At 42.2% G+C, this 10,181-nt stretch overlaps 1 long non-coding RNA gene across 1 annotated transcript in view; it reads right to left on the reverse strand.

Annotated features, from left to right (window-relative positions):
- The window catches only part of LOC102018861, an 18,323-nt gene continuing 8,142 nt past the window's right edge, over positions 1 to 10,181 (reverse strand). Inside the window, exons 2-3 of the long non-coding RNA XR_001232216.1 lie at positions 3,601 to 3,819; positions 1 to 248 (exon numbers count right to left, since the gene is read on the reverse strand). This is a non-coding gene — a long non-coding RNA (uncharacterized LOC102018861). The remainder of the gene's footprint in view (positions 249 to 3,600; positions 3,820 to 10,181) is intronic.

Consider the following 10,181-nt stretch of genomic DNA (forward strand, 5'->3'; position numbering starts at 1 on the left):
TCCCTGCCAAATTTTATTACAGTAAAAGTCACATTACCATTAACCCCCTCAAAGTACTGCGTCTTACTTTGAACACAATCAGCCCATCATTCTTGACACTTTCTGAAGCAGTTCTGGAAGTCCTTTCTCTTAAGTGTCTTTAGCTGTGCTGTTGTGGCTGCCTTAATATTCTGAATTGATTCAAAACGTTTATCTTCCATGGTCATTTTGACTTTGGGGCAGAGCCGGAAGTCGCATGGCGCCAGATCCTGTGAATAAGGAGGATGAGGACACACAGCAATGTTTTGACATTCAACCAACTGGGTGATCAAAAAATCAGTGAATGTTTAAATTAAGAAATTTTTTACAATGAAAGACACATTGCCATTAATTCTCCTTAGAATATTCTCTCTTTCTCCAAACATGTCCCATCATTCTTAGCAATGTGCCTTTTATGGTAATAAATTTTTAAAAAAGTATACACTTACCATAGTTTCAATCACCCCCTGGACAAGAAACGGAGAGAGAAGATATTTGCAACATATGCACATGAAGAGGATTAATAAGAAGAAGATGAGCAGCTCAGTGGAAAACAGACAAATGGTGGGAGTGGCTCTCAGAAGATATCCAAACGACCAGTAATGTATATTAAAAGTTTATTCTCTGCTCTAGTATCAGGAAAGTGCAAACTAAACTGAGGAGATTCATTTCCTATCTGTTAGTCGAGCAATAACCTGAATGTCTAACCATTTAAGACTGGACAGTAAGGCTGGGACAAATGAAAGAAACTAGAACCCTCATGCGCTATAAAGTTAACGCACCACTTTGCAGAGCAACTTGGCAAAGTCTACTGTAGTTCAGAATCACCTGTCTGCTGATCTAGAAAGTCTACTTCTAGATACATGCCTTATAGCATCGTTTTAAAATGCATTATTGAGCGTCTGGGGATTTAGCTCAGTGGCACAGCTCCTGCCCGGCAAGCACAAGGTCGTGAGTTCAATTCCTGGTACCGGAAAAAAACCAAAAAAATAAAATAAAATAAATTAAAATCCATTATTGAGTTATGAAATCAATTTAGTGGAACATGTTAAGTATTTTAAAAAAATGAAATAAGACAAAGTGCAATAGAGTAGGAAATAGAGTATGCATATAGTAAAGGTACGTATTATTTTATTAAAAGTTTATAATGAACTGTCATAACATAAAATGCACTCCTTACAATGAGTTGCTGTTTAAATAAAAAAACTCTAGGGATACTTCCGGTGAGAAATTGTATATTACCACAAGGCAATATTAGCGCACCGCAATATGACATTTGCAAAAAGAAAACATTGAAAGCAACATACATGTCTTTCAGCAGGAAACATAAACAGCCTGGGATGTGTTTGTGTGATGGAACACCTCACAGCAGCTAAAGTCAATGAACTTGATTTATACAGATGAGTTCTCAAAGCAAAGCTGAGGAAAACAAAACAAGGTAGAAAAGTAAGTGCTGCACAAAACCATATGAATGCTTAAAACGTTAAAATTACCACGTGCTACTCATACACACTCAAATGCACACACACACACACACACACACGCACGCACACTCCACATATTGAAAGCAGCCTAATGGAAAGGGGGTGAGGAATGGGAGGGAGAAACAGAAAAAAATGCACCTTGGGGAGAAAATAGGTATGAAACTATTGACTCCTTTGATTCTTTTGTTTATTTTTTGAGACAGGGTCTCACTATGTAGTCCAGGCTGGCCTCACGCTCAAGTAATCTTCCTGCCTCGGCCTCTGGAGTACTGGGCTCTCTATTTCCTTATTTGGAGATGAATGTTATAGCTTTACTGTTTCTTCACTTTTTTTTAATACTGGGGATTGAGTCCAGGGCCCTTGTACTAAGCTACATTCCCAGCTCATTATTTTATTATTTTATTTTATTTATTTGACAAGGTCTCATTAAGCTGCCCAGGCTGGGCTCGAACTTGTGATCCTCCGTCCTCAGCCTCTCAGACTGCTGGGATCACAGGCATGTCCACCACACTTGGTTTGGAATTAAGTTTTAATCTTGCTCAGAGATCCGACAGAGTGCCATAAAAGTGAATTAACCATTGGTTATTAAAACTCTTTTATCCTGGAATTTTTTTTTTTTTTTTTTGGTCCAACTGTCTTGGGAAAACTAGCTTTTTCACACCAATCTGTCAAACTCAATTCATATCTAAATGGCAAATTGCTGCAGTTGTCTGTGGGAAGAAAACAGACTCACTTGCCCCTAAAGTTTCATTCTTCCTTTTCTTTGCACATGATCCTCCCAATACCTGCCTGGTCAGCTATCTCCACTGCATCCTCCACAAACTAGTTCAAACCTGACTTAACCTCACCTTGAAGCCCTACCACCACCTCCACCAGAAATTATCAACCTGCTACTCCTTCTCTAACTCTCACTGTACTTTGGTCTTTCTCTGTAACAGTATTTATTGCAGTACAAGGTGATTATTCCTGAATGTCAACTTTTTTCCTGTTAAACCTCTGAGCTTTTTGAGGGAAAGGCTTGCCTCTTACTTAACATTATTTTTCTAAAACCTAGCAGAGTAGCTGCAAAGCAGGTCCACAAATAGTTACAGAATGAGCAGAAAATGCTCCTGACAAGCCCGAGAAGACCTGCTAAATGGCACATGGCTTAGAGGCACCCTAATCTAGTTCATACTGCACCATGCATCTGAGACTCCTTAAAGAGCTAGAGACATCATATGACAGTGATATATGCATACCCGTGTTTATGGCAGCACAATATATAGTAGATAAACCTTGGAAGCAGCCTATATGTTCATCAACAGATGAAAGAGTAAAGACAATGTGGTATTTACACACAATGGAGTACTACTCTGCTATAAAGAAGGATAAACTTGAGTCATTTGCAAGACAATGGATACACCTTGAGACCATAATGTTAAGTGAAATAAACCAGACACTTGGCTTAAATATTGCATAATTTCTCTTTATAAAAAACCCAAAATGTAAATAAAAAGCAAAATAAAAGACAGAATATGAAAAAGGGAGGCCAGGTGTGGTGGCGCATGCCTGTAATCCAGCACTTGGGAGGCTGAGGCAGAAGGATGGCTCTGAGTTTGAGGCCAGCCTGGGCTACATAGTGAGTTCAAGGCCAGCCTAAACTCCACAGTGAAACCCTGTCTCAAAAAAAAAAAAAAAACAAAAAAGATAGATCTCTTTCAAAAGGGAGGGGACCAAGAGATGGAGAGGGCGTAAGGAGGGGAAGGGAAAAAGAAGAACTAAGGTGTGTCATGTGCATGCACCAGCTCCCCATGAGGAATGTAATCTCTGTGTACTGCAGGCATGTACTAATAAAAGCAAACATTGAAAAATAAAATACCATCTTAGGGCAGTCTGGTGATATGTTACCAATTTTTTTGGTCCAGATCCTGGTAATAACTTTACTGGTACTCTTAATCTCTAGTCTCTCCTCTGTCTACCATGGAGATAACTCAGACTTATTTGTACAAAGCATTTTCATCATGTCATTTATCTGGACCAAATGCATTATGATTCCTAATACCTTGCAAATCAAATCCAAAACCTAATCTTCACACATACAACCTCCAAGTATTCTCACCTTAGTGTTCCAAGTATTTTTGAATTCCTCTCGCTTTACAAGGGGCTTATTAGCTTGGAAGCCTAAGGCGGGAGCATCATTTGATGTTCAAGGATAGGCTGGATGACATTGCCAGACCTTCTCTCAAAAACACAAAGTGAGGTGGTGAGTGCTGGAGATGTAGCTCGCTGGTAGAGCACTTGCCTGGCATGTTCAAGGCCCTTGGTTTGACCTGCACCACTGGAAACAAAAGGGAAAACATGCTTATTAGCAATAACATGCAGCATTTGAACCTGTATGGAGCTTGTTCCAGGATAAATCACTAAATTATTTTGGTCCTTTCTGTGTTGCTGAGGTGCTTCCATCCAGTGGTCTTGATAATCTTGAAAAATTAGCATCAGTTGAGCTTCTTTCAGGGTGCAGCTTTCTCAAACAGTACTTGGACTCAAAACACATTTTTAAAAATGAGACATCATAGACTAGAGTAGGAAGCTTTGTAAGAACACAAAAGATAAGGTAATTTCTTTTCTTTTCTTTTGGTACCAGGAATTGAACTCAGGACCTTGCCCTTGCCAGGCAGGCACTTGTGCCAATGAGCTAAATCCCTGGCCAGGTAATTTCTTTTCTGAGAGAAAAATATTTCTATGTTTTCAGGTGTCTAAGGTATTTCTCCATACAATAAATATTTAATGAGGACCTACTGTTTTGGTTTTGTCTTTTTGAGACAGGGTCTTGCTATATCATCCAGGTTGGCCTTGAACTCCTATATAGCCCAGGCAGCCTAGAACTTGCACTGATCCTCCTGCCTCAGCCTCCCAGGTGCTGAGCCCAGCTCATGAGCACCTCGTGAGTGCCAGCCCCTGTGCTAGGGGCTAGATGTATACCCTAAGCGTAGAGTTCTACGCAGAAGATCACCACAAAGTGTGTAATGGTGAGAGAGGGCTTGCCTAGTATGTACAAGGCTCTGGGCTCAGTCCCCAGCACAGAAATAAAAGTGTCATTACTTGACGAGAGAAACAAAAACCTGCATTATCCCTCCTAAATGAGAAACTAAAAAGAAGCTCAAAGATATTTCTTGCTTTATGTTTTTTTTTTGCGGCAGGTTGAGGGGCACTGAGTACTGAACCATAGTCTCATGAGTTTCAGGCAAGTGCTCTCCTACTGCTCTATACCTAGGCCCCTTTTATTTAGCTAATGCGTAACATTTATTGGGTGCCTACTGTGTGCTCTGTCCTTGGTACTTGAAAGAGAGCTCTGAATAAGTTAGATAGAGTTCCTGCATTCATGGGGCAAATGTAATAAATGGGACCCTGAGGGAAAAGTGCAGGGCACCAGGACAATCGAAACCTACCTACCTAAGGGACAGAGTGGAGGCTTCCTTGTGGACATGTCCTCTGAGCTAAACTCCAAAGAAGAATAAAGAGCATTTTGACCTAAAGGAAAAGTTTGTGCCCTGGATGGATACAAGAAGGCAGCTATGTGTTCCAGAAGCTGGAAGCAAATAAGCAGGGCTGGCACGAGAGCAGCAAAGGGAGGTTCTGGAGTGCTTACTCTGTCCACCAGCCTCTGCCTAAATCTTGTTAAGACTCTGGACCCTGAGCTCAACAGTTATTTCAGTGGGCAACCCAAAACAAAACAAAAAGATTAAACTTCCTCATTCACATTCTACAAAACTTTATATGTATTCTAATAATTTCCTCTATCCCAATAAATATGCCCATCAACTGAGGGTCCTTTTGCTCAGTTCAGATAGAAGTCATGAATTAGCACAGAACAGCTGTGCTAGCAGCCCCTGATGCCACCAGTCAGCACCAGTTGGTGCTGGGTGCAGGGGGCCGGCACTGCCAGCTGCCACCATTTGGCACCAGTCTGTCCTGGATGCCATCAGTTGACTCTGCCGGGTGCAAGTCTGTACCACTGATCTTTGTTGGCTGCTAATATCTGGAGCTCTTTGGACGTAACTTACCCTCGTGTTTATTACTCTTTCTTTTAAACAGACCATGCTGCCCACACTATTCAGGAGAAGGATACGTAATAGATTTACAGGACCTTCCAAGACAAACTATCTGAGAACTAAATCACGAGCAGATTTACAGGACCTTTAACAGGACCTGCGCAGCCCCACAGCGAGGTCGGTACACCAGAGGAGGCCCTCCTAGACTCACCTGGGAAGTGTGAGAACAGGGCTCCCGTGCATCAGCTACAGGCAAGTTACTGGTTCAGACGTGGACCTGCGCTAGGTTGAAGCGTGTGTGTGTGTGTGTGTGTATGCGTATGAGTGTGTCCAGGACAGCACTGTCGTGTCTGTCATTCAATGAAAGGGCAGGAGACATTAGCCCTTTGATTTACCGCGGTTAGTCCCCCTGGCCCCCAAAACATGGTGGGGCTGAAATCAGGGGATCTGCAGCTTGGGGATGCTGGGGACATTAATTATGGGCCCAGATCCTTCTTCCTTGATCTTAACCACCCTAGGGGGGTGTCCCCCCCTCCCCCGCCAAAAGAGGCAGCAGCAGAGAAGCCCCGTGGCTGACAGCTGAGCTGCACCCCCTTCAGAGTGCCCTGGAGGAGAGTGGCTGCTAAATAACTAAGGAGCACTCCTAGGCAAGTTGCTCCAGTCCGTTCTGCAGGGTGATGAGGGGACACGAAGGGAAGATGGGGCAGGGGAACAACAGCCATTGGCCAAAGTAGGCTTCCCTTGGGCTGGCAGGGAAAAAGGAGGGAGTCAGGTGCTTCTTGTCCATCTCAGTTCTAATGACATTTATTAAACAATTATTCCTTTATTATCTGGTTATTTTGGTTTATCATTGCTAAGATCTCCTATCGTTTTAAATCTTTCTAGAAATTTTCCTAGTTGATCAGTTCTGTTTCTGTTTTGTTTTGTTTGTTTATGGTACTGGGGATTGAACCCAAGGCCTTTGCACCCAGTCATTTTTATTTTTAAATTTTTAAAAAATTTTTTTTATTTTAATTTTTTTTTTCTGGTACTGGGAATCAAACTCACGACCTCCCACTTGCCAGGGAGGCATTGTGCCGCTGAGCTAAATGCCCAGCCCCTATTTTTTTTTTTTTTTTGGTACTGGGACTCGAACTCAGGACCTTGTGCTTGCCAGGCAGGTGCTTATGCCACTGAGCTCTATCCCCAGCCCCTTATTTTTTATTTTAAGACAGTCTCACTAAGTCTCCAAGTTGCTTAGGCTGGGCTTGAACGTGTAATCTTCCTGCCTCAGCCTCCAAGAGCGCTGGAACTACAGGAGTGCACCACTGTACCTGGCTAGTTTGTTTTAATGCCAGCTCTATGGATACAATAGTATTAAGTCACTTGATATCTTGAGAAATACAAAATATTTCTATGGGCTAGTGGACTTTTTCTAGAATCATGGTTCTCTGAGTCAGGTATTTTGTGTGCATGTATTCATCATTTTTCAACTCTCATTAAAGTGTATTGTATCACTTTTTACAGAGGAACAATGTCTTAAATAATTTGCTACACTTACTCCTTATTTGATGACAAAAAGAGAAGAGTAAGCCAAGCATTCAAAAGCCATGGATGCTGGAGTGCTGGGCTGGTTCATGTGGTGGTTAATCAATTACTTGTCAGCTTGAGGGGGAACATTTGGATGATCTGAGTCAGCACGGCTCTGGGTGTAGCAGACCCACTTTAAGGAGGATTGCTGTCAGAAGGGTATAAAAGGAGAATGGGCGGGAAGGATTTCCGGTGATTTTCCTTGCAGCTAATTTTCCTCGGAGGAGCGCTGGTCCTCGCCATCACCAAAGATGGCTGCTGTTCTCTTCAGAAGAGCTCCAGTCTTCACCTTGGACTTGGGCATCATCTCCTGGCTTTAGCATAGATTCTCCAGCTTTCTACGGCCTGCTGGAGCACTTTTTAGCTTCTAGCACCAGTGCGTGGACCTTCTGGCACAGACCCCTCGGTCTTTCACTTGAAGGTCCTTTGGCCTTCTGATGCGAACTTCTGCCAGACATTGCTGGGGGCTCCAGGCCTTTGGATCCTTCAGCTCTCTAGTCTGGGGACAGATCCTTTGTACTTTCCTACATTTGACTTTTTTTTTTTTTTGGTGTTTTTAACACAGGATGCAGTTCAGGCTGGCCTTGAGCTCACTTTTTGGGTCAGGCTGGCCTTGAACTTGCAACGATCCTCCTGCCTCGGCCTCCCGAGTGCTGGGATTACAGGCATGTGCCACCACCATGCCTGGCTCTCCTACTTTGACTCTGTGGGCGGATATTGTCAGCTAATATTGTAAATTTCTGTTTAGCACATTGAATCTGATTCAGAGCATGTGCAGTCTTTTGAGACCCTCACGCCAGCCCTGAGAGCTCATGTAAGCACTAATACAGTTCACTCGCTGGTTAAGTGACTTGCCCCACATAATAACCTTGTAGCATGCGCAAATTTGAAACCACACCTCAGGAAAGCTACTAGACAAGCCGCTATACTACCCTTAAATACTTTAGTCTCTTCAGGCAGAGAGATGGAGAGGAGGATGTAAAGCGCCTGAAGCTGTTGCAAAGGTAGCAGGACTGCTATGCAGCACAAGCAGGACCAGGGTGTTAACTAGGCCCGGGGAGTCAGGGGAGGCACCGCAGTTCGTAAGCCGTGGGATGCGCCGAGGGCATGGAGGAATTATTAACTAGGCAGAGGAGGTAAGGATTCTAAGAAAGGGAAAACCCAGGCACAGAAGCATGGCGTATTAGCAGAACCCTAACAGATGAATCAATCAGTGTTGATGCAGGAAATAGAAGTACTAGCAGTAAAATAACTGGACTTAAAGGCTCTTGCATATATTGAATACTGCAATATATTGCATATATTGCATAGCATATATTGCCTAGATTGAAGCCTAAAGAGGGCAGGGCAAGCTACTAGGAAAGGAAGATGGACTTAAAGAGGGAAAAACAAGGACGATCAAGAACTTGCAAGGACGAGCTGGAACACACATGACCAGCTGGAACTCTGCTGGGTTTATTACTTTTTCAGGTAACTTACACATGATGGTGGGTGATATACAAACTCCTTTCTCATCTACCACTTTATCCGGGATCCTTCTTCAACTCAGATACTGCGTAGGACATGCTGACAGCGATTTCTATTTCTATAGCAATTAGTTCTATATCACCAAATAATTTTGTGAGTTTCGGTGGTGAACTTTGGAAGATCACAACAGCAACTTTTGGTTCAGATACACCAACGTTTCTAAAGACAGTGGCTTCTCATTCAAACAGTTCTAAATACATTTCAGATGGAACGTGGCACTGCCCTCAAGGAACCTGAAGTTCATGCTCTAGGGCAAGCTTACCAAGACGGCTTCGGAGTGAAATGATGTGCACAGCTCATTTTCTTTTTCTTTTTTGTTAGTGCACGTTTGTCATACCTAATGAATACATCCATCGGGGAGCGCTGGGACACGGACATACTGCATCTTAGTCTTTTTACTTCTCCTTTTCTTCCCTTCTCTCCATCTTGTTCCATCCCTCGACCACCCACTATTCTGCCACAGATCTACCTCCCTGTTTCCTATCATCCCTCTTTTATTTTGTTTTTTATTTTGTATACTTTAGGTTTTTCATGTAAGAGAAACCATGCATCATTTAGCCTTCTGTGTCTAATTTATTTTGCTTGGTCTTATGGTCTCAGGGTGCATCATTGTCCTACAAATGACTCAAGTTTATCCTTCTTTATGGCTGAATACAGCTCTATTGTGTACGTGTGCACATTTGCTTTATTCATTCATCTGTTGATGGCTGTTTCAGGGATTTACCCCCTCCCCACCCCAAACAAAGTAGCAAAGCCTGCAGGGAAAGCCTGTCTGTTATTGTCTGTTATAGGATTATTCAAGGTTTTTATATCTTCTTAGTTCAGTTTTGGTCATTTTATGTATCTAGGTATCTGTGCATTTCTTCTGAATTCACCAACTTACAGGCATTCGGATTTTCGAAGTAGTTACTAATAACTACATATTGTGTTGATATAAACATGGGAACACATACATCACTGTAATATAACATTTTTAACTCTTTGGAGATGATACCTAGAAGGGGAATGTCTGGGTTGAAAGGAATTTCTAGTTTTAGTTTTTTTAGGAACCTCCATAGTGATTGTACTAGTTTACATTCCCACCAGCAATGTAGAAGGGTTCCTTTTTCCCTGTGGCCTAACCAACACTTGTTATTATTTGATTTCTTGATGACGGCCATTCTTCCTGGGGTAGGATGGAGCCTCAGTGTTGTTTTAATTTGCATTTCTCTGATGGCCAGAGATAGTGAGCATTTTTATTGGCCACTTGTACTTCTTCATCTGAGGAAAGTCTGTTCATTTCAGTTGCACGTAGTCTGATCAAGTCTTTTACTTGGGGTGGGGGATCTAATTTTGTTAAGTTTTTATATATATTATTAGTACATATTAGTTACTCTATCCCAGGAGTAGCTGGCCAAAAAAATTTTCCCATTCTTTAGGTTATCTCTTCACTCTGTTAGTTGTTTCTTTTTCTATGTAGAAGGTTTTTAACTTGACATAATCTCATTTTTTTCTTTTTTCTTTTTTCCCTCATCCTGGTCATTCCTTCCTTTGAGCAATTTCTTTCCCTTTC

Source organism: Chinchilla lanigera, unplaced genomic scaffold (genome assembly GCF_000276665.1).
Source record: "Chinchilla lanigera isolate Chin_1 unplaced genomic scaffold, ChiLan1.0 scaffold00146, whole genome shotgun sequence".
Lineage (NCBI taxonomy): Eukaryota > Metazoa > Chordata > Mammalia > Rodentia > Chinchillidae > Chinchilla > Chinchilla lanigera.